This window comes from Elephas maximus, chromosome X, assembly GCF_024166365.1.
Source record: "Elephas maximus indicus isolate mEleMax1 chromosome X, mEleMax1 primary haplotype, whole genome shotgun sequence".
NCBI classification, from domain to species: domain Eukaryota; kingdom Metazoa; phylum Chordata; class Mammalia; order Proboscidea; family Elephantidae; genus Elephas; species Elephas maximus.
In genome coordinates, this window is record NC_064846.1 from 90,582,259 (window position 1) to 90,607,181 (window position 24,923).

Sequence of the window (24,923 nt, forward strand, 5' to 3'; positions counted from 1 at the left end):
TTCTTGGGAAATTCCTGGATATCTTCCCTTCGTAGATGCCCCTGTGTAGCATATTTGGTTGGTCAGATTAGGTTGGGTACAAGTTGTCTCATTCCAGTTGTCTGGGGTTTTAGCACTGGACTCAGTGAGACTCTGGGTAGCCTGTTGGACAATCTCCTTATTGTAATTAGAGGAATTAAGCTCCCGGTCAATGAGTTGTGAATAGAGTAGGTTCGGTTCTCAACCCAGGAGATGTTAATCTGATATATGGGAGTGAATGAAAGATGGGCCCAGAAGGAGACCCATTGTGTGGGGAATCTGGTGTTGTTTTTAGTAGGAGGGGATATTTGGGTTAATTAATGACCAGGACTGCTTCCACACTGTCTTTAGTTCTGGTAGTGAGGGGAGAGGGAGAGTGAAGCAGACCCAGCAATCTTCCAAGTGGAGAGCGTTTGAGGTACTTATGAGACAGTTATCTTGCCATTCTGAAGGCCTTGCCTCTCCCCCAGAGAGACATAGGAGATAAACAGGATGTAGAGCCACATGTGGGTGGCAGCACATACAGAAGAGCAAGAGCCCAAACTGTGAACAGAGTTATGAACAGAGCTAGTTAACGGTCAGTCACTGAGCCCAACAGGAAACAAGCAGCAGGTTGTACACAACCAGAAAATAACTACCAATAAGGCTAAAACAACACACAGCCACCAGGGGATGACAATCAACTTGCACAATTGTCTATGTTGCCTATTTCCTCTTAAAAACCACTTTAAGCCCTGTAAAGCCTGAGTCCCCCAGTTATCACTGTCTTGCCAATTCTTATTGTTTTGCAGGGTTAGTTGGTCGATATCAGGAGTGGGAGCAGGATTGATGCGAGAGTGGTGGATCCATGCTCCCCTTCCGGCAATCTTGACTGCAGTGGGGGTTGACATCAACACCTCAAAACGTCCCTTCTGTTTTTCTGCCAGTTTTGCAGTATTCCAGGTCTTGACGTATATCCAGCTACCAGGCTTTGAAACATGAAAGGGGGCTTCGAGATGTGGAAGAATCTGCCACTCACGTACCTCTGAAGAGAGTCAAGCATTCCTGCCACAGAATACAAATATTGTTTAATAACGAGCTGGCCTTGCTCATGCATGTTTTCAGCCTCCAGAGTGTTTCCAGGATCCAAAGTACTTAAGCCTTCCCAAAAGGGGACTCCCGTACATAAGCTCCAAGGGACTTACGTTAAGTTTGGTTCGAGGTGAAACTCTAATCCTGAACAGAGCCAAAGGAAGGGCCTTAACCCAAGTAAATTTGGTCTCCTAATCGACTCAAGGGCAGTGGGTTTTTGGCAAAGTTTAGCCAAATGCGTTTTAATAGTCTGGTTCATTCTTTCTACTTTTCCACTGGATTGGGGTCTCCATGCACTGTGAAGACATGACTTAATTCCCAGCTGTCGGGCTACAAGTTGTGTGATCTGAGCAGTAAAGTGTGTTCCATTGTCACTCCTGATGGTTTGGGGAAGGCCAAACCTGAGGATGATGTCTTCCAGCAGTCTTTTGGCAACTTCTATGGCCTTTTCCATCCTGCAGGGGAATGCTTCAACCCAACTGGAAAAGGTGTCTATAAACACTAGCAGACACCTGTAATTACCTGCAGCCTGGGGCATCTCAGTGAAGGCTATCTGCCAATCTTCTCCCTGAACATATCCTTGGTACTGGGTCCCCTGTGGAGCAGCTGAGAAGGTCTTGGGGTTGTTTTTCTGACAGGTGACACATTGTCTAATAATGTCTCTGGTAATAGCCTACAAATTCTGGCTAACAAAGTGTCTCTTTACCCAATCATACATCGCTCTCCGCCCATAGTGGGTGGCCTCATGTAGGTGCTTTAGGATGCCGGGGATCCTGTGTTGTGGAATGAATAGCCTCCCATCCGTAGTGCAGAACCACTTATCCTTTTTCTGGGGCTGCCACCGATCAGCCACAAAAAGGTTTTTTCACTGTAACCAGGGTCTTCTGTGGCTTGTGGCAAGCTAGGGTGTGGAAAGAGGGAATCTACTACCACTGCAGTCATTGTTCTTGCCGCCCGCTTGGCCTCTAAGTTGGCCCTTTGTTTGCCCTGGGCCACTGCTCTATCTCCCTGGTGATATCCTTTGCAGTGTACCACAGCCAGAGCAATGGGGAGTAGCACTGCCTGAAAGAGTTGTAAAATCTGTTGACTGTGTTCGATTTCTTTACTGGCCAAATTCAAAAGATCCCTCTGCTTACTCAAAGTCCCATGCACAAGTAAATCTGAAAATACGTACTTCAAGTCCATGTAAACGGTCACTCACTTAGACTTGGCCAGCCGAAAACCCTGGATCATTGCAACCAGCTCGGCCTTTTGGGCCGGGGTTCTGTTGGGGAGAGTGTTGGCTTTGAGGACCTCAGTGCGGCTGACAATTTTGTAGCCTGCCCTCTGTTGGCCACCTTCTATGAAGCTACTCCTGTCCATGAAGATCTCTAAGTCAGCGTCCACTAGAGGTTGATATTGTAGGTCTGGGCAGCTGGCATAGACCAGGTCCACTGTCTGGACATGGTCATGGTGGATGGGGTCTCCCAGGGGCAGAGTGGGGAGAAGGATGGGCAGATTTAGAGTGACAGCAGATAGGACCAACGCGTTGGGATTATCAACCAGAGAGGCCTGCTATTGAGTTATTCGACTCTGGGATAGTTAATGACTTCCCTTTTTTTCCAGTATAGTGAGTACCGAATGAGGGGCAGGAACTTGAATAGTTTGGCCCAAGGTTAGTTTTTCAACTGCCTTCAGGATCTGTACAGCAGCTGCTACTGCTTTAAGGCATGCTGGCCACCCACTGGTGACTGGGTCCATATTTCTTGGAGAAGTAAGTTACTGGTTGCCTCCAGGAGCCCAGGTTTTGGATGAAGACCCTTGCAGCCACGCCCTGATGCTCACGCACAAAAAGATCAAAAGGTTTATGCAAGTCCAGGAGTCCTAATGCTAGGGTCTCTGGTAGGGTCCTTTTAACCCATTTGAATGCTGGCTGTTCTTGTTTGGTCCAAAGAAACAGGTCTGTCTTTTTTCCTTCTAGGAGGGCATAGAGGGGCTTGGTAAGTAGCCGAAAATTAGGGATCCATATTCTGCAGAAGCCTGGCATCCCCAGGAACCCTTAGAGCTGTTTCCAGTTCTCTGGGGACACTAGTCTACACATAGCTTGCTTCCTATCTGGATGGAGCTCCCGCTTTCCCTCACGTATGATAAACCCCAAGTAAGTGAACTTCTGCTGAGCCATTTGGGCCTTTTCTTTCAACATCCTATACCCAGCCTCTGCCAAAAAGTGTAACACAGTCACAGTGTTCTCTGCACAGCTGAACTTGTTACAGCTGGCAATCCATAAGTCATCCATATACTGCAACAGGGTGCCATCGGCCAGTGTCAGCATTTGGAGCTCTCAGGCCAGGGTGGTTCCAAACAGAGTGGGACTGTTTTTAAAGTTCTGAGACAGACCCTGCCAGCAATATTGTTGTTTTTGTCCTGTGTATGGGTCTTCCCATTCAAAGGTAAAAATCTCTTGGCTACTGGTTGATGGTGTGCAGGTCTTGGACGAACCAGTAGGAATCGTCTTTCTTCTTCACAGGCAGGATGGGAGTGTTAAAGGCAGAAGTGCAGGGCCTTAGCAGCCCAAATTCTAAGTATCTCTGTATTAAAGGTCATACCACCAACTGTGCCTCTTGTACTATTGGGTGTTGTTTTAGTCTACCCAGGGTTATTCCTGGCAGTAGCTGAACCTTTCCTGGGACTGCACTGTGTGCCCTGCCTGGTCTTTGAGTGGCCCACACTACTGGGTTAATCTTTGCCATCATAGCTTGGCAAGGAAAACATATTCTTTCTTGTCCCTGATTTTGCGAAGCAGAACACAAAAGCAAGTGTGCTTTCCACCTCTGTTCTGCTGGAACTTGAACATGCATCTGTCCCTGGCTGAAGTGTATTTCAGCCTGCAATTTAATAAATCTCGGCCCAACAATGGGACAGGGCAGTCAAGCATATACAGGAAAGAGTGAGTCAGAGTTCTCACTTTGCCGGGGAGGGAGCAGGTAAGGGGCTGAAGAAATGAGCAGGTGTCATCCTTACCCACGATCCCAACTCCTGGGATCTTACTTCTGGACAGAGGTCTGACTGGTTTGGTGAGGACCAAGTGTGTAGCTCCAGTATCAACTAAAAATTGAGTAGGTTTTCAGTCCACATTCATTATAACCAGAGGTTCAGGTGGAGGTCCTGCCCCCGGTCCATGCTAGTCAGAGTCTTCCACCAGAGTGAGGCTGGCATTTGAATTATTCATTGCCCACTCTTTTTCTTGGGACGCTCTCTTTTCCAGTGGCCTTCTTCCTTACAATATGCACCCTGGTTCCTCCCCAGTGGGGGCTGGGTCAGACTCCACTAGGGCAGCTTGTGGATCTTCTCCTCTCGGGGGCCTAGCCTGTACTGCTGCTGCTAATATGGCAACCTGTGCTTTCTGTCTTTGTCTTCCCTGTTGTTATAGGCCTTGAATGCCATCTCGACTAGGCATCCAGTACACCTACTTACTGCCCCATCTATCTTATGAAGTTTTTTTTCCCCAATGTCTGGGGCACAATGTCCTATAAAAATACTATTGACCATTGAAGCGTTTGCTGGGTCCTCTGGATCCTGATCAGTGTATAGTCTAAAGGCACTATAGATCCTTTTGAGGAAAGTTAAAGGATCCTCATCTTTACGTTGTTTAATCTCATACACCTTATTCACTTTAAGAGCTTAAGTATTCCATTTTTAAGACCCACTAAGAGACAGTCCCAATAATGGGTGAGCATACTGTACTCTGCCATGCATCTGTGATTTCAGTGGAGATCTCGAAGGGGGAAGATGTCTTCAACTGCATCTCCGGTTGGCTGAATGTCATGTTGTCTCTGGGCTTCCTCTTGGGCCCTATCTAGGACCATCCCCTTCTCCTCTGGGGGGAAGAGGGTGCTTAAGAGAGACTGACAGTCTGTCCATGTGGGATCAAAAGAGTTAAAGATGGTAGTAAACAGTTCATACATTTTTGTCAGGTCATCACAATATCCTGGGGTGTAATTCTTCCAGTTAATCAGGTCCGCTGTACTAAAGGAAAACATGAACCCAAACCAGGCCCCCTTCCGCTGCTGGGGTTTGGTGAAGGAAATACTGGCTGGAGGCTGGCCCTCCTTGATGGCTGTGTCCCGGCTCCGTGGCACCCTGGGCCTTATTTGTCCCTTGATAGGGTGTTCTCCCCCTCATATGTGGTGGCAAAAGGGAAGATCTCAAGGACATTTGGATGGTTCTGCTTTCCTGTTCGGCTCTGCACACTCCCCGCCCCCCAGGCTCCAGGGAAGGAAGGTCACTGAGAATGGGGAAAGGAGTGAGGTCTCCGCCCCTTCCAACCAGCCCACCTCCCCCTCCACCAGCTGCCCCTCACCCGCCCAGTGCAGGTGGGGAGGGGGAGAGCCGCGTGCACTGCTGGAGGGTGCCGCAGCAGCTGCAGCAGAAGCTGGAGAAGGGTAAGGTGGAGGAGGTCGTGGGGGCCCTAGGGTGTCAAAAGGGTTATCCGCCACTGGCACTGGTGGCAGCATGGTGGGCTTTTCTTTTCCTTCCGTTCACAGATTTTACAAGCCTTCTGAGTATCCTCATCATTATACAGTGACATGAAGGCCTCCACGTAATGTTTTTCATCCCACTTACCATTTCTTGCACAATATAAATCTAGCTGAAGGATGGTGTTTTGGTTCAGTGATCTGTTCATGGACCACCTTTCTTGGTCCCTTAGACGATACTGGGGCCAAACAGTATTACATAAGAAAATTAATTTCTTCTTTTTCATAGGATCATAGCCGAATTTATCCCAGTTCTTTAAAAAGCACCCTAAGGGTGAACACACAGGAATGCTTTTAGTATTGCTCATGTTCTTACACCTACACACTCACACGAAGACAAAGAACACTGGTTCCAGATGCACTCAGACAGAAAGACGTCCCCTCAATCCAGAGGGGTGCTCACCAGAAGGACACTCCCTCAACCCAAAGGGGTGCCCACCACATGGCAGGGGTCTAGTCCTATCTACCACAGACCACCTTACAGGCCCGCCAAGATTCGAATTTACCAGAAATACCTGGTTATTGAAGATTTCTTCCCTGGCTTTCCGGAGTCATTGCTGGGTTCGGAGCGTGTCCACCCAGAATCTGAAGAGGGACACAAACGGAACAAGCAGTTCTGTTGCCAGCTGCTGAGGTCCTTCTTGGGTCAGGACCTGCGTGCCCCGAACACTGAGTTGTGGTCTCCTGGCTGGCTTGCCAAAATGTTACCGGTGCTCCAGGTCTCCCTCGGCGGGACACTTAGACATGAGTCGGGTGAAAGCGAAGGAAGAAAACTTTACGCAGTTGGCCAAGCAAAGGAGCACCTTGGGACCTGTGTCACCAAGATGCCTCCTCAATCGGCAGGCACAGGGGTTTATATGTGGGGAGGAAACAGAGTGGTGGGGTGGGCTCTTCTTCAGGGCATGTTTGGGGTGTGGTCCATCGGGATTGGTAGACAGCTCCTGTGATGATGCTGATGTCAGCATAGGGGCCATGTCAGAGAGACAGTGGCAGCTTAGCTTCGCCCAGCCGCGTCCAGCAGCTGCGTGTCTCATATATATACATATTTAAGTCTGGTAATGGGTGTGTGGAAACCCTGGTGGCGTTGTGGTTAAGTGCTATGGCTGCTAACCAAAGGCTAGCCAGTTCGAATCCGCCAGGTGCTCCTGGGAAACTCTATGGGGCAGTTCTACTCTGTCCTATAGGGTCGGCATGAGTCGGAATCGACTCCAGGGCACTGGGTTTTGGTAATGGGTGTGTTCATCTTTGCCATTTTAAAAGAATGTACTATAAAAGATATGCAACAAAGACATAGTTTAAGAGATTTATTAAAAAGAAATTTATTTGATATGGCCAAAAGTTTTATCTGTCTGACTAAAGTTTAATGGTCCAATTTCTGAGCTTTTTAGGAGCTTTAACATTAAATAAAATATAACTCAAATAATTGGGTTTCTTGCTGTTAACAAAATATTCTTTGATTTCTGAGTTAAAGGGTGTATGCTGCCTCAAAAGCAATGGTTTGGCTTCTCATTAGAATAAGATTCCTGAGTCTAAAACCAAGCCGCCTGGCTTTTAGAGAAAAAAAAAAAAGCTAAGGTTTTTTACATTAAGATCTTTGGTTAAATAACTTAAGTATTGTTTCACAGTGACCTATAATAAACTCCTGACAATTCTGAAACTTCATGGAAAGCCACAAAAAAAAAAAAAACTTTTATAAAAGAAAAGTGCTAAAAAGGTTTATTTAATAAATAGCATGGAATGTGTTGTCAAAATCAAGAGAAACCCCTGATTCTGTTTGGGTTACAATTTATATGTTGGTATTTCCTCTTGTGTTTTTGCCTAATATTAGACAGCAAACACATAATATTATGTCATAGTTTTATTATTTTGTTTAATTGCTAACTTGGTTGCAACTTTATCAAAGCCAGTGGCTTGATTAGGAATTCACATCATATACCTATGAAGTTTTCTTTTATTACTATTCAGGTATTTAAAGGTTTGATAATCTTGGTATATTCTTGGTATATCCTGACTTGGTATATACTGGTATTATGTCTCAAGATTATTATGTATTATACCTGAAGCTCTTTAAAAATACAATTAATGGTTATATTTAGAGATATTTTTATCTAAAAATTTTTAATTGATTTTATTTGGCCTTTACGTTAGGCTTGTGATTAACTTCTATCAGGTTTTCCACTATAACAGTATTATTTTTATAAGTTAATCATGGCCATATTAAGTTTTATCATCTGCAGATAACTTTTACTTTGCTGATTCTCTGGAAATGTTTGGCCAAAATATCTCAACAAAAAGATGGACTATCTTGGACTTGTGAAAAGGACTGTGACTAGACTGAGTAAAATTTCCAGAACTCCTATGCAGAAGCTGACAGGTTCACAGACTGTGGCTGATCCAGAATCATGTGGAACAGTAACTACATAAGACTGAATAAACGAAAGGAAACTATGGGTTTTATATGGGAATATTGCTGATATTTTAAGGTCCTACTTTCTGGATATAAGAAACCATTTTCCTTTCTCCTAAACTATTTAACTAATGGGTTTAGATATCATAACTCCTGAATTAAAAGTTCTCCTCTCCTCAAAACAGTTTGTGACACTTCTGCTTCTGAGAAAGTGACCCATGACTGCTAATAGGTAAACCAAAGAGGGGCAGCTTGCCCTGGAGAACACTTATTATGTTTTACACAGATTAACTGAAGACCTCCAACAGGAGAGACCCATCCTCCTATATTATCTTGTTAATCTTGTACTCTAATGAAAATCTGGTTGTCGCATATGAATTTTTCTATACCTTTTGTTTCCTCTAGCTCTTTCCAACTGACAGTGAGTTTACATGGGCAAGCCCTTGTTTAGATTCCTGGTGAATGCATGGGCAACACACTTTGAGAATTTTAAGATTACCCTTAGATATTCATAGTAATGATGTTAGTAAATATTGGAAAGGTAATGTTAAATTGTTACACATTATAAAATGAGAGTCAAAAAGAAATTCATTGGTCCAGCACTCAGAGTATGGTTGACAGCTTTAATTTCTAGTTATGGTATAGTCGAATTAGAGACATCTTTAAGAAATGTGTCAATCATTATGGGACAAATAACATGAGGTTGCTAATGAGGTAAAAACACAACAGTAATCTCTGATCTCATTACCCAAGATGACATGAGAGAAAAAAAAAATAGCGTTAGGTTTTTTTATTAGCTGTAGCAAATATCTCTTGTTGCATTTGAATAAATAACACAGGAGGAGTAGAACAAGATATACATAGGGATAGACAGCAAGCTACTTAGTTACACACTATAATGCCCTTACAAACACCAGATTTATTTGATTGTTTACCATCAAGAATGAGTACATGGGCTAGATCACTACTGCAAGGAATAGTAATGTTCTTAGTCTGCATCCTGATAATATTAGGCATAATAAAACTTATCTTAGATTGCCCTACACACTTAGAAAAGCCTTAGGCTAAAGTGTTGATGGACATTGAGTCTGCTCACTTCGGCAATGCGATTGATGGGAATGTTACTCTTACTTAAGATTCTGGTGAAGAACCAGATGCTATTTGGTGGAAAGCCAGCCCTGTGAGTTTAAACAGCTTGCCGTGGCCGCCATCTAAGGGCTCAACTAAGTCCAGTTGTTAATATCTCCAATCTCTGATCAAAACAAAAGAAAGATTTAGGAGATAAAATTAAAGCCATTATTCCCTGTCCTTGAACATAAAGAATGTGACCCATTTGGAGCTGGACTCACAAAGACTCATAAAGACACATCAACTGGGCCCTGAGGTATAAAGACAATAGGTAAGACAATATGAAAAAAAGAAAAAATAATTTTTTAGGGAGACATTCACATAAACAGGGCGTAAAAGCCACTCTTTTCCTTTTAATAAATAGTTATAAACCAACAAGAGGCTAGTAGCCAAACAATTCCGAGCTGGGCTATAGTTCAAAATGGACACTGGTCTTGAATGATCAATGTCCAAAAAGAAATGGGAGGAGTGAGTCAGAGCCCCCACAGTGCTGTATTCTTTACTTGGCTTCCTCCCTTATAGTATTGTACTGAAAAATCTTTTCCTTTGCTGCCCCCCCAACCTCCCCGCCCTGCCACCCAGCTTTGCATTTGAGTCTTGCTTTTGCTTGGAGGTTATATGTAAACTTCACTGGGCCTGCGTAGTATGATTAAGAATGTTGCTGATGTAACTTGTATGAACTCCCTACTTGTAAACCTGTTCAAAAGTAACCTGCCTGCCCACCCTTGGCAAGCAGTCTCGGCAGCAGCAGTTTCAACTGACTCCTTTCCCTTGTACAATGAAATAAAAGTGCCTTTCCTGTTCTCCCACCTCAGTCTCTAGTTTATTGGCCAGTGGGAGTCATGCCTAGTAACAACCTGGGGTTTCCACCTTGTAACACACACACACACACACTCCAAAACACAATTTGAAAACCATCTTTCGATGATTAAAAAAATAACTGGATGGCTATACACCGCAATGTTGAAGATAATAGGAAACGAAGATGCAGTTGTTTTTGTGTTTTCTTCTTTTTGCTTATCTGTATTTTCTGTAGTGGAAAAAAAAATACTTATATAATTTTTGAAAAGCTAGTTTTAAAAAAGCATATATATCTCTTTTACAATCAGAGAAAAAAGTTTACCAAAATCAAAAGTCATCATATCCTGTAGGTGATTTTGACAATAATAGTGAAAACACTTCTTGAGTACTTACTATGTGCTAGTTACTGTTCTGTTTTTACACATATTATTTAATCCTTGCAACAATCCTGAGGCAGGTACTGTAATTGTTCCCATTTTATCAACGAGAAAGCTGAAGTACAGAGAGGTTAAGTGACTTGCTTAAGGTTAAGTGGCAAAGCCAGAATTTGGCCCAGGCTCTCTCTCTTTTTTTAAATTGTGCTTTAAGTGAAAGTTTACAACTCATACAAAGATTTATACACACATTGCTATGTGATCCTAGTCCCTCTCCCCATAATGTGACAGCACACTCCTATCCACCCCAGATGTCCCATGTCCATTCAACCAGCTCCTGTCCCATTCTGTCTTCTCATCTTACTTCTGGACAGGAGCTGCCCATTTAGTCTCATTTTTTTATCTACTTGGGCTAAGAAACTCTTCATGAGTATCATTTTATGTTTTTATAGTCCAGTCTAATCTTTGAAGAGTTGGCTTCAGGAATGGTTTTAGCTCTGAGTTAACAGAGAGTTCAGAGGCCATGTCTTCTGGGATTCCTCCAGTCTCAGTCAGACCATTAACTATGATCTTTTTTACTACAATTTGAGTTCTGCACCCCATTTTTCTCTTGCTCTGTCAGGAACTCTCTGTTGTGTTCCCTGTCAGGGCAGACATTGGTGGTAGCTGGGCACCATCTAGTTCTTCTGGTCTCAGGCTGATGGAGTCTCTCGTTTATGTGGCCCTTTCTGTCTCTTGGACTAATATTTTCCTTGTGCCCTTGGTGTTCTTCATTCTCCTTTGATCCAGGTGGTTTGGGACCAGTTGATGCATCTTAGATGGCTGCTGGCTACCTTTTAAGACCCCAGACGCCACTCACCAAAGTGGTATGCAGAACATTTTCTTAATAAACTTTGTTATGCCAATTGACCTAGATATCCCCCAAAACTATGGTCCCAGACCCCTGCCCCTACTCCTCAGTCCCTTGAAGAGTTTGGTCCTATTCGGGAAACTTCTTATCTTTTGGTTTAATCCAGTTGTACTGACTTCCTCTGTATTGTGTGTCATCCTTCCTTTCAACTAAGGTAATTCTTGTCTACTGTCTAGTTAGTGAATACCCCTCTCCTGCCCTCCCCACCCTCGTAGCCATCAAAGAATGTTTTCTTCTGTGTTTAGACCTTTTCTTGAGTTCTTATAATAGTGTTCTCATACAATTTTTGTTCTTTAGCGACTAATTTCACTCATCATAATGCCTTCCAGATTCCTCCATGTTACGAGGTGTTTCATGGATTCATCATTGTTCTTTATTGTTGCCTAGTATTCCATCGTGTGAGTATACCATAATTTGTTTATCCATTCATCTGCTGTTGAGCACCTAGGTTGTTTCCATATTTTTTTGCTATTGCAAACAGTGCTGCAATGAAAATGGGTGTGCATATATCTATTCGTGTGATAGCTCTTATTTCTCTAGGATATATTCCAAGGAGTAGGATTGCTGGAATGTATGGTACTTCTATTTCTAGCTTTTTAAGGAAGCACCAAATTGATTTCCAAAGTGGTTGTACCATTTTACATTCCCACCAGCAGTGTATAAATGTTCCAATCTCTCCACAACCTCTCCAACATTTATTATTTTGTGTTTTTTGGGTTAATATTAGCCTTGTTGGGGTGAGATGGTATTTCATTGTAGTTTTGATTTCCATTTCCCTAATCGCTAATGATCATGAGCATTTCCCCATGTACCGTTAGCTACCTGAATGTCTTCTTTGGTGAAGTGCCTGTTCATACTCTTTGCCCATTTTTTAATTGGGTTATTTGTTGTTGAGGTTTTGCAGTATCTTGCAGATTTTAGAGAATAGACCCTGATCAGATATGTCATAGCCAAATTTTTTTTCCCCAGTCTTAGGTTGTCTTTTTACTCTTTGGTGAACTCTTCTGGTAAGCATATGTTTTTGGTTTTTAGGAACTCTCAGTTATCTAGTTTCTCTTCTGGTGCTTCTGCAGGGTTAGTAATGTTTTGTATTCTGGTTATGCCATGTATTAGGGCTCCTAGTGTTGTCCCTATTTTTTCTTCCTTGATATTATTCTTTTTAGATTTTATAGTTAGGTCTTTAATCCATATTCAGTTAGTTTTTGTACATGGTGTGAGGTATGGGTCTTGTTTCATTTTTTTGCAGGTGGATATCCAGTTATGCCAGCACCATTTGTTAAAGAGATGTTCTTTTCTCCATTTAATGGATTTTGGATCTTTGTCAAATATCAGCTGCTCATAGGCGGATGAATTTACTTCTGGATTCTCAATCCTGTTCCATTGGTTTATGTATCTGTTGTTGTACCAGTACCAGTTTGTCTTGATTACCGTGACAGTATAATACGTTCTAAAATCAAGTAGTGCAAGGCCTCCCACTTTGTTCTTCTTCTTCTTCAGTAATGTTTTACTTATCCAGGGCCTCTTTCCCTTTCCATATGAAGTTGGTGATTTGTTTTTCCATCTCATTAAAAAATGCCATTGGAATTTGGATCGGGATTGCATTGTATCTGTAGATTGCTTTGGGTAGAATTGACATTTTCACAATGTTGAGTCTTCCTATCCACAAGCAAGGTATGTTTTTCCATTTATATAGGTCTCTTTTGGTTCGTTGCAGTAGTGTCTTGTAGTTTTCTTTGTATAGGTCTTTTATATCTCTGGTTAGATTTATTCCTAAGTATTTTATCCTCTTGGGGGCTATTGTAAATGGTATTGATTTGGTGATTTCCTCTTCAACATTCTCTTTGTTGGTGTAGAGGAATCCAACTGATTTTTGAATATTTATCTTGTATTCTGATACTTTGCTGAAATCTTCTATTTGTTTCACTGGTTTTCTTGTGGTTTCTTTGGAGTTTTCTGTGTATGAGATCATATCGTCTGCACATAGAGATACTTTTACTTCTTCCTTGCCAATCTGGATGCCTTTTATTTCTTTGTCTAGCCTAATTGCTCTGGCTAGGACCTCCAGCACAATGTTGAATAAGACTGGAGAGAAGGGGAATCCTTGTCTGGTTCCCGTTCTCAAGGGGAATGCTTTCAGACTTTCTCCATGTGGGATGATGTTGTCTGTTGGCTTTGTGTAAATGCCCTTTATTATGTTGAGAAATTTCTCTTCTATTCCTATTTTGCTGACAGTTTTTATCACAAATGGGTGCTGGACTTTGTCAAATGCCCTTTCTGCCTCAATTGATAAGATCATGTGGTTCTTGCCTTTTGTTTTATTTATGTGATGGATTACATTGATTGTTTTTCTAATGTTAAACCATCCCTGCATATCTGGTATGAATCCCACTTGATCATGGTGAATTATTATTTTTTTTGATATGTTGTTGAATTCTATTGGTTAGAATTTTGTGGAGAATGTTTGAGTCTATGTTCATGAGGGATATTGGTCTGTGATTTTCTTTTTTTTGTGGTGTCTTTACCTGGTTTTGGTATCAGGGTCATGCTGGCTCCATAGAATGAGTTTGGGGGTATTCCATCCTTTTCTATCCTCTGAAATACCTTTAGTGGTAGTGGTGTTAACTCTTCTCTGGAAATTTGGTAGAATTCTCCAGTGAAGCTGTCAGGCCAGGGCTTTTTTTTTTTTTTTTGGTTAGGAGTTTTTTAAATTACCTTTTCAATCTCTTCTTTTGTTATAGGTCTCTTTAGTTGTTCTACCTCTGTTTGTGTTCATTTAGGTAGGTAGTATGTTTCTAGAAATTTGTGCATTTCTTCTAGGTTTTCAAATTTGTTAAAAAAAAACAACAAATTTGTTAGAGTACAATTTTTCATAGTATTCTGTTATAATTCTTTTAATTTCTTTTGGGTCTGTTTTGATATTGCCCATCTCATTTCTTATTCAGGTTATTTGCTTCCTCTCCTGTTTTTCTTATGTCAGTTTGGCCAATGGTTTATCAATTTTGTTGATCTTTTCAAAGAACTTTTAGTCTTATTAACTCTTTAATCATTAGATAGTGTCCTTACTCATCTTTGTGGTGGATTTTACTTTAAAGTCTCTTTTGTCAGAGATTAATATTGCTACTCCTGCTCTTTTTTGATTGTTTTTTGCTTGATATTTTTTTCCACCCTTTGAGTTTTAGTTTGTGTCTTTAAGTCTAAGGTGTGTCTCTTGTAGGTAGCATATACATGGATCCTGTTTCTTTATCCATTCTACCACTCTCTGTGTCTTTATTGGTGCATTTAGTCCATCTATGTTCTGTGTATTTATTTATAGGTATTTATGAGTTCAGTGCTGTCATTTTTTATCTATTTTTTTGTGTGTGTTGTTGAATGTTTCTTTGTTCCACTTAATTTTCTGTGCTGAGTCATTTTTCTTTATGCATTTTCTTTTCATCTTTTTCATTGTTGTTGATTTTGTATTTGCTGAGTCTTTTGTTTTTTTCTTCTTTTTTATTTTGATGTGTAGGATTTTTAGTTTTCTTTGTGGTTACCTTATTTACCTCTATTTGTCTAAGTTTAAATGGATCTTTTATTGCTTTATATTGCCTTGACTTCCTCTCCATATGAAGGATGTATGGCTACGTTATTTAGTCCCTCTTTTTTGTTTTGATGTTGTCACCTTTTTACATATTGATGTCTCTGTTTCCCTATTTTCAGTGTTTTAGCTTGATTTATTTGTGACTCCCCTATCTGGGTTGAAATCTGATTTCTCTGTCCTGTGTTCTAGTTTTGGGTTGTTATCTGATGTTATTTCTTGTAATTTTGGTTTGGTTTTTGCAAATTCCCTTAACTTCTGTTTGTCTGGAAATGTCCTAATTTCGCCATCATATTTGACAGACAGTTTTGCTGGATATATAATTCTTGGTTAGCAATTTTTTTCCTTCAATGCTTTATATATGTCATCCCATTGCCTTCTTGCCTGCATGGTTTCTGCTGAGTAATCCGAGCTTAGTCTTATTGACTCTCCTTTGTAGATGACTTTTGACTCATCCTTAAACACTCTTAAAATTCTCTCTTTATCTTTGGTTTTGGCAAGTTTGATTATAATATGTCTTGGTGACTTTTTTGGGGGATCTACCTTGAGTGGGGCTTGATGAGCTTCTTGGATAGATATCTTCTCATCTTTCATGATAACAGGGAATTTTTCCGCCAACAAATCTTCAACAATTCTGTCTGTTTTTTTTTTTTTTGTTTGTTTGTTTTGTTATCCCCTCTGTTATGGTACTGCAATCACTCATAGGTTATTCCTCTTGATAGAATCCCACATATTTCTTAGGGTTTCTTCATTTTTAAAATACTTTTGTCTGATTTTCCCTGAAATAAGTTGGTGTCAAGTGCTTTTTCTTCAATGTCATTAATTCTGCCTTCCATTGCCTCAATTCTGTTCCTTTTTCTTTCTATTGAGTTGTCTAATTCTGAAATTTTATTGTTTATCTGTTGGATTTCTGTTTGTTTTGTCTCTATGAATTCTTGCAGCCTGTTAAATTTGTCATTATGCTCTTGTATAACCTTCTTAAGTCCCTCTATTGCTTTGTCTGTGTGTTCCCTGGCCTGTTCTGTGTTGTGTCTGATCTCTTGAAGAGCTCTGTATATGAATCTTTTGAATTCTACCTCTGGTAATTCTAAGAATTTATCTTCCTCCAGAAGGTTTCTTGATTCTTTGTTTTGGGTGCTTGCTGAAGTTATCACGGTCTTGCTCTTTATGTGATTCAATATTGACTGCTGTCTCTGAGCCATCAATAAGTTATTATATTTATTATTTTATGTTTTCTTACTGGGTCCTAGCTTCTTGTTTTGTTTTGCTATGCTCAGACAGGCTGGCTGTGTGAGCTAGTTTGATTGTTGGTGTCTTTGAAGCTCTCAGGTCTTGTCACCAGGTGGTTGGAGCTGTTACTAGATATGTGAGCCCAGAAGCCCATTTACTTTTCTTGTATGGATTCAGCTCAGGTGTCCAGGTAGTCGGTCCCTAGGAGTGTGGTGAAGGCTATCACCTGGAGTCCTAGATGGCCTGGAGTCCTAGATGGCACAGATATCTGTCTGCAGTATGGGGTCCTGTGCTCAGCAAGGCAGGGGGCTAATGGCTACTCCTGAGTGTTGTCAAGGAAAGTGTATCCCTGTTCCCTAGAGTGTATAGGTGGGTGGGTTTTGCAGCTGGACTGTGGGCACCAGTGCTGTTGGCTGTGAGGACTGGGAGGCACCAATTATTCTTGGACCCGTACCACAGATGGCTAGGTGGCGTGGGTGGAGCCACCAGTCCTCAGGCCCCTGATGTGCATAGGTGAAGACCCTGCTTAATGGCCAGAGTGGTGTCAGATGTCATGAATTTGCCACTCCACCTTATAGGAGACAAAGTTGAAAATAGACTTCAGGTATATACCATGTTGTACCATGCTAATGAGAGGCTACATTGTCGAAATGCGCCTACACAGGTCTATGCAGAGGTGAAAGGCATTCAAATCTGTGGACCCTTTTTGCCTGTGTTTTTTTTTTTTTTTTTTAGGCAAAGGGGCTGTGCTTGCCCTGAGTTCCTTGCTTAGGGGAGCTGGCAGATTATTTTTTCTTATTTGTTAATTTGTTCCCTTTCCAAAGCTGTGAGAATTGCTCAGGGCACATGATGGGTCCTACTTCTGGTATAAGGAATATGGCAATCACTGAAGCCTGCCTGGGACCCAATGCAGAGTGGGAAGGGGGCAGATAAATGGGAGGGAGGTTCTTCCCAAAGGGGGTGTTTTTTGATCTGTGTGGTCGGTTAGACGCATGTACTTATCTTTTGCTGATTGAGTGCCATTTCTTGCTTTTCCTGGAGGCTTGAGCAGACTCTGCTGCTCTGTCTCTCCTGATGTGGAAAATGCCTCCTGAGCACCACTGCTTTCCTCACCACTCATGACAGCAGATCTGGCCTGCAGGGTGCCAGTTCCACTGTTGCTGGTCTGGCAACTCCTTGCTGCTTCTGAACCATCTCTCCCTCCCCCTGCTGCTAAGTCCAGTTCCTCAACTTTGCCTTTGATGTTCAGGGCTCCTAGATTGTTATATATAATCAGTGCACTTGTTCCGGGGGGTCTTTGTTGTAAAAGGTACCACAGGAAACATCTGACTACTCTGCCATCTTGGCCCTGTCCCCCTTGGGCCATGCTCTTAACCACTACTATGCTACCTCCATAAGAACATGTACATAGCTAGCTAGCTACCAATGCATCTTTTTTTAAGTCTCAAACTCTTTTCTGTCCTAAAAACAAACACAAAAATGTCCCTTCCCTTCTTTCTCCTCAAGTCATGGCCCTATCTCCCCCTTTCTTTTTTCAGGCAAGCCTCTTGAAAATGTGGTCTACTCTGGCTGCCTGCACTCCCTGCCCCCACTTCACTTCTCAAGCCACATCAATATGCCTTCTGCTCCACTCCTCCACACAAAATACTTTCTTTTTTTCTATATATATTTTTATTGTGGTAAAAATATACATAATAAAACATGTGCCAGTTCAACAATTGTTACATGTATAATTCAGTGACATTGATTACACTCTTCATGTTGTGCAACTATTGTCACTATCCTTTTCCAAACCGTTCTACTATCATTAATGGAAACTCAGCACTCCCTTTCCTCCACTCTCCCACTCTTGGTAGGCACTATTAAGCTTTGATTTTTGTATTTGCTTCCTCTGCAGAAAATGCTTTCTTGACAGGAACCAGTGATATCTAAATCACCAAATCTTATGACATTTTCTCAGAAAGAAAATCTCACAACACTGTGGGCTGGAGCTACAGTAGTCTTGATCTCTAAACCCAACTGCCTGAAAATCCTTTCAAGTGTCCCTAATCAGCTGTCTATTACCTTCTTTTCCAAGATCAAGAGATGACCTTGAAAACATTATACAAAATGGAATAAGCCAGTCAAAAAGGCTATTTACACAAAATGACTGGGATAGGCAAATCCATAGAGATAGAAAGTAGATTGGTGGTTGCTAGAGACTAGAGGAAGGAAGAATAGAGAGTGAATCCTAACGGGTACAGAGTTTCTTTATGGGTGGGTGGATATTTTCTGCAGCTTTGTAAGTATACTAAAAATCACCTAATTGTACACCATTAAAAGGTGAATTTTATGGTATGTAAATTATCTCTCAACAAAAGAGAGCACATTCACTGAGAATGACAAGAATCTCTCAACCATCTTTTTACCAAATCCCCTTCACAAACTTATCCTTCCTTTCACTTTCCTTTGTGTTTCATTGTTAGTGTCACCCACTTGGAAATGAACTAATCCTCCACTGGTGCTATGGATCCAAGCGCCTCTCTAATCTTTAGAAAGCACACTCTATCCATCAATGCCTTCAACCTCCACATACCCAATGCTGTTCGTTTCCTGACTGAATAAATGCAATAGCCTATTATTTAAATTTTTTTTGTTGTTGAGAATATAGACAGTAGGACATGCACCAATTCAACAGTTTCTACATGTACAGTTCGGTGACATTGATTACATTCTTTGAGTTATGCAACCATTCTCACCCTCTTTTTCTAAGTTGTTCTTCCTCCATTAACATAAACTCTCTGCCTCCTAAGCTTTCTGTCTAATCTAGTTGCTGTTGTCAATTTGATCCCATATAGATAGATCTTAAAAGAGCACAATGCTCAAGACATTCTTTACTAGTTAAGCTGAACTATTATTTGGGTTTAAAAAGAATTCAGGGGATATTTTTGATTTAAGTTTTAAAGATTGTCTCAGAGCAACAGTTTCAGGGGTTCATCCAGAATCCATGGCTCCAGAAAATCTGGAGCCCATAAGTATTTGAGATTCTGTTCTGCATTTTCCCCTGTTTTGATCAGGATTCTTCTATAGAATCTCTGATCAAAATGTTCAGTAATGGTAGCCAGGCACTATCCAGTTCTGGTGTCACAGCAAAGGAGGCAGTTGTTCATGGAGGCAACTAGCCACAAATTCCATTTCCTCCTCCTATTTCTGACTTTTCTTCTTCCTCTGGTCTCCAGGTAAATAGAGACAAATTGTTGTATGTTGGATGGCTGCTTGCTAGTTTTCAAGACCTCAGGCACTGCACAACAAACAAGGAGGTAGAACAGAAGCACTAAAAGCATTATTAGGCCAATTAACCATGACCCTAAACCTCCAAACCAAGGAACCAAATCCCATGAGGTATTTGGTTGTACACAAGCGGCCTCAATAGCTACTCTTTTTGTTGTTGTTGTTGCAAATATATCTATCACACAACTTTTGCCAATTCAATTTACTGACAGCACCTGGCTGTGCTACCCTACCCTTTGGAAAACCTGGTGGCATAGTCGTTAAGAGCTATGGCTGCTAACCAAAAGGTTAGCAGTTCAAATCCACCAGGCACTCCTTGGAAACCATATGGGGGAGTTCTACTCTGTCCTATAAGGTTGTTATGAGTCAGAATCAGCTCCATGGCAATGGGCTTGGTTTTAGGTTTTTAACCTACCTTTAATGTGATTTTTTTTATCATTGTAAACTGAAGTCGTACAATATTTGTCCTTTTATGATTGGCTTATTACACTGATCATAATGTCTTCAAGAAGCCCTGATGATGCAGTGGTTAAGCACTCGGCTGCTGACCGAAACGTCCGTGGTTTGAACTCACCAGCTGCTCCTTGGGAGAAACATGTGGCAGTCTGCTTCCTAAAGATTTACAGCCTTGGAAATGCTATGGGACAGTTCTACTCTGTCTTAAAGGGTGGCTATGAATGGAATAGACTCGATGGCAATGGGTTTGGTTTTTTGTAATATCTTCAAGATCCATCCATATTGTAGCATGTGTCAAGGCTTCATTTTTCTTACCAGCTGAGTAGCTCAATAACATCAGTCAGAACAAGGTCACGGGCCAACTGCAGAACAGACCATCAACTGGTCAGGTGCAAGTTCAAGTTGAAGCTGAAGAAAATTAGAACAAGTCCACAAAAGTCAAAGTATGATTTTGAGTATAGCCCACCTGAATTTAGAGACCATCTCAAGAATAGATTTGATGCATAGAACACTAATGACCTAAGACCAGATGAGTTGTGGGATGACATCAAGGACATCATACATGAAGAAAGCAAGAGGTCATTAAAAATACAGGAAAGAGAGAAAAGACCAAAATGGATATCAGAAGAGACTCTGAAATTTGTTCTTGAATGTAGAGTAGCTGAAGTAAAAGGAAGAAATGATGAAATAAAAGAGATGAACAGGAGATTTCAAAGGGTGGCTTGAGAAAACAAAGTATTAAAATGAAGTGCGGAGTTGGAAAACCAAAAGGGAAGAACACGCTCAGCATTTCTCTAGCTGAAGGACCTGAAGAAAAAATTCAAACCTTAAGTTGCAGTATTGAAGGATTCTATGGGCTAGGTGTTGCATGATGCTGGAAGCAAAAAGAAGATGATGGAAGGAATATACAGAGTCACTATGCCAAAAAGAATTGTTCAACATTTAACCATTTCAGGAGGTAGCATATGATCAAGAACCAGTGGTACTGAAGGAAGAAGTCCAAGCTGCACTGGAGACACTGGTGAAAAACAAGGCTTCAGGAATTGACGGAATACCAATTGAGATGTTTCAACAAATGTATGCAGCTACCTGGCTAACCAACTGGAAGAGATCCATATTTATGCCTATCCCAAAGAAAAATGATCCAACAGAATCCGGAAATTATCGAACAATGTCATTAATATCACATGCAAGTAAAATTTTGCAGAAGATCATTCAAAAGCGGTTGCAGCAGTACATCGGCAGGGAACTGCCAGAAATTCAAGCCAGATTCAGAATAGGACTTGGAATGAGGGATATCGTTGCTGATGTCAGATGGATCCTGGCTGAAAGCAGAGAATACCAGAAAGGTTTTTACCACTGTTCTAATGACTGCAAAGGCATTCAACTCTGTGGATCATAACAAATTATGGGTAACATTGTGAAAAATGGGAATTCCAGAACACTTAATTGTGCTCATGAGAAACCTGTACATAGACCAAGGGGTTCTCGTTCAAACAGAACAAGGAGCTACTGCGTGGTTTAAAGTCAGGAAAAGTGTTGTCAATTTGTATGCTGAGCAAATAATCTGAGATGCTGGACTATATGAAGAAGAACGTGACATCAGGATTGGAGGAAGACTCTAACAACCTGCAATATGCAGACGACACAGCCTTGCTTGCTGAAAATGAAGAGGACTTGAAACACTTGCTGATGAAGATCAAAGCCTACAGCCTTCAGTCTGGATTACACCTCAACAAAAAGAATACAAAAATCCTCACAACTGGACCTATAAGCAACATCATGATAAAAGGAGAAAAAATTGAATTTGTCAAGAATTTCATTCTACTTGAATCCACAATCAACACCCATAGAAGCAGCAGTCAAGAAGTCAAATGAAGTGTTGAACTGGGCAAATCTGCTGCAAAAGACCTTTTTCAAGTGTTAAAAACCAAAGATGTCACTTTAAGGACTAAGGTGCGCCTGACCCAAGTTATGGTGTTTTCAATAGTCTCAGATGCATGGGAAAGTTGGACAATAAATGAGGAAGACTGAAGAAGAATTCATACCTTTGAGTTATGGTGTTGGTGAAGAATATTGAATATATCATGGACTTCCAGAAGAAAGAACAAACCTGTCCTGGAAAAAGTACAGCCAGAATGCTCCTTAGAAGCAAGGATGGCAAGACTTCGTCTCACATGCTTTGGACATGTTATCAGGAGGGACCAGTCCCTGGAGAAGAACATCATGCTTGGTAAAGTAGAGGATCAGCAAAAAAGAGGAAGACCCTCAACGAGATGAATTGACATAGTAGCTGCAAAAATAGGCTCAAGCACAACGATTATGATGATGGCGCAGGACTGGGCAGTGTTTCATTCTGTTGTACATAGTGTCGCTATGATTTGGAACTGACCCGACAACACCTAACAACAACAACAAAAGATGCTATTGTAAATGGAATTGTTTCCCTAGTTTCCCTTTTAGAATTGTCATTGCTTGGTATATAGAAATCCAACTAAGTTTTGTTTTGTGACTGTGTACTCTGCGCCTTTGGTAAATTCTTCTATTAGCTCTAGAAACTTTCTTGTGGACTCTTTGGGATTTTCTATGTATAGGATCATACCATCCATGAACAGAGGTGCAGTAATTTTACTTCTTTTCCTATCTGATTATCTTCTATAAGTGTTGAGATTGGGCGCCCTTGTCTTGTTCCTGATTTCAAGGGGCAATCATTCTCCATTAAGTATAATGTTGGTTGTTGACTTTTCCTGCATGCCCTGAAACATATTGAGGAACTTCCCTATTTCCAATGTTCTTGAGGGTTTTCATCAAGAAAAGGTGTTAGATTTTATCGAACGATCTTTTTGCATCCATAGAGATGACCACGTGGTTCTTTTCCTGTGTTCCATTGATGTGATTGTGTTCTGTTGATATTGATTGATCTTCTAATGTTGAACCATCCCTGAATTCCTGGAATAAATCCCACATGGTCATGGTGTATGACTTTTTTAATATGCTGCTGGATTGTGTTCACTACTATGTTGTTGAATTTTTTTGCGTTTTTATATTCATAAGGGATATTGGCCTCTAGTTTTCTTTTCTTATGGTGTTTTTATCTGGTTTTGGTATCAAAGTTCCGTTTGCTTCATAGAAAGAATTAGAGAGTATTCCTTTCTTCTCCATTTATTGGAAGAGTTTAAACAGGATTGGTGTCAATTCTTCTCTAAATGCTTGGTAGAATTCCCCAGTGAAGCCGTCTAGTCCAGGACATTTTTTGGGAGGGAAGTTTTTGATCACTGACTCAATCTCTTTGCTTGTTATGAGAGTGTTAAGACTTTCTATTTCCTCTTGAGTCATTTTGGGTGGGTTGTGTGCTTTTAACGATTTGTCCATTTCTTCTAGGCTAGTGTATCCAGTTTTTAGCCATACAGTTGTTCATAATATTCTGTCATAATTACCTTTATTTCCATTGGGTCAATTGTAATCTCTCCTCTTTCATTCCTTATTTTGGTTATTTGTGTCTCTTCTCTTTTTTTTCTTTGTCAGTCTAGCTAAAGGTTTGTCAATTTTATTGACGTTTTCAAAGAACCAACTTCTGGTTTTGTTGGTTTTCTCTCTTTTTTTTCTCTGTTTTTGATTTTATTTTTGTTCTAATCTTTGTTATTTCCTTTCTTCTGGTAGTTTTAGGGTTAGTTTGCTCTTCTCTTTCTAGTTGCTCAAGTTGTAGAGTTAGGATGTTGAATTTGACATCTTTCTCCTTTTTTTCATGTAGCCATTTATTGCTATATGCTTTCCTCTGAGTACTGCCTAACCCGCATCCCATAAGTTTTGGTATGCTGTCTTTTCATTTTCCTTTGACTCTAAGAAATTTGTGATTTCCCTTTTTACTTCTTGCTTGACCCATTCGTAGATGAATGACGTGTTGTTTAATTTCCATATGTTTGTGTATTTTCAGGGTTTTTTTTCTGTTATTGATTTCTAGCTTCACTCCATTGTGGTCAGAGAATATGCTTTGTATGATTTCAGTCTTTTAAAATTTACCAAGACTTGCTTTATGGCCCAATATGTGGTCCTTCCTGTGGGATGATCCATGTACACTGTAGTAGAATGTATATTGTGCTGTTGTTGGGTGGAGTGTTCTACAAATGTCTTTTAAGTCTAGTTGGTTTATAACGTCATTCAGGTCCTGTTTCCTTGTTGACCTTCTTTCTCGATGTTCTGTCCAATATTGAAAGTAGTGTATTGAAGTCTCCAACTATTATTGTAGTGCTGTCTATTTCTCCCTTCAATTTTATTAGTGTTTGCTTCATATATTTAGGTGCTCCAATGTTAAAAAAAAATGTTAAGTGCATATATATTCATGATTGTTATATCTTCTTGATGAATTGACCCTTTTATCACTATATAATGTCCATCTTTGTCTCTTCTAACAGATTTTGTCTTAAAGTCTACTTTGATATTAAAACTGCCAACCCAGCTCTCTTTTGGTTATTATTTACATAGAATATTTTTCCACCCTTTCACTTTCAATTTATTTGTATCCTTGGGTCTCAACATCTCTTGTAAACAACATATAGTTGAATCGTTTTTTAAATCTATTCTGCCACTTTCTGCCTTTCGATTGGAGCATTTAGCTCATTTACATCCACTGTAATTACCAATAAGAAGTGATTTATTTTTGCCATTTTGTTGTTTTTTGTGCGTCTTAAGCCTTCTTTGTCTTTGTCCTTTTAACTATTGCCTGCTTTTTTGTTTTATTGCTTTATTATAGTGAGCCATTTTGGTTCCCTTCATTCTTTTTGTGTCTTTTTTTTAAAGATATTTTCTTAGTTTTTACTGTGAATATTTGAATTAACAGCTAGTATTTTTTTCAATTTTTTTTATTTATAACATCCTAGGGTAAGTTCGTACTAACTTTAGTAACATACGAAAAAATCTATACTCATACCACCATCCCCCCACCCCATTTTGCTGTTGTTATCTCTAAATATGTCTTTTGTTATGTTTCATGTGTCCTGGAACATATTTTTATCCTTGCTTTTCATACATTTGTCATTACAAAGCGTGAAGAACAAAACAGAATTATCAAGCATGAATACCTTATTACTAGCCTTTATATTTGTCCATGCAATTCCCTTTATCAGGGATCTTACTTTTTTGTGTATGGCTTTGAATTACTTTCTAGTGTCTT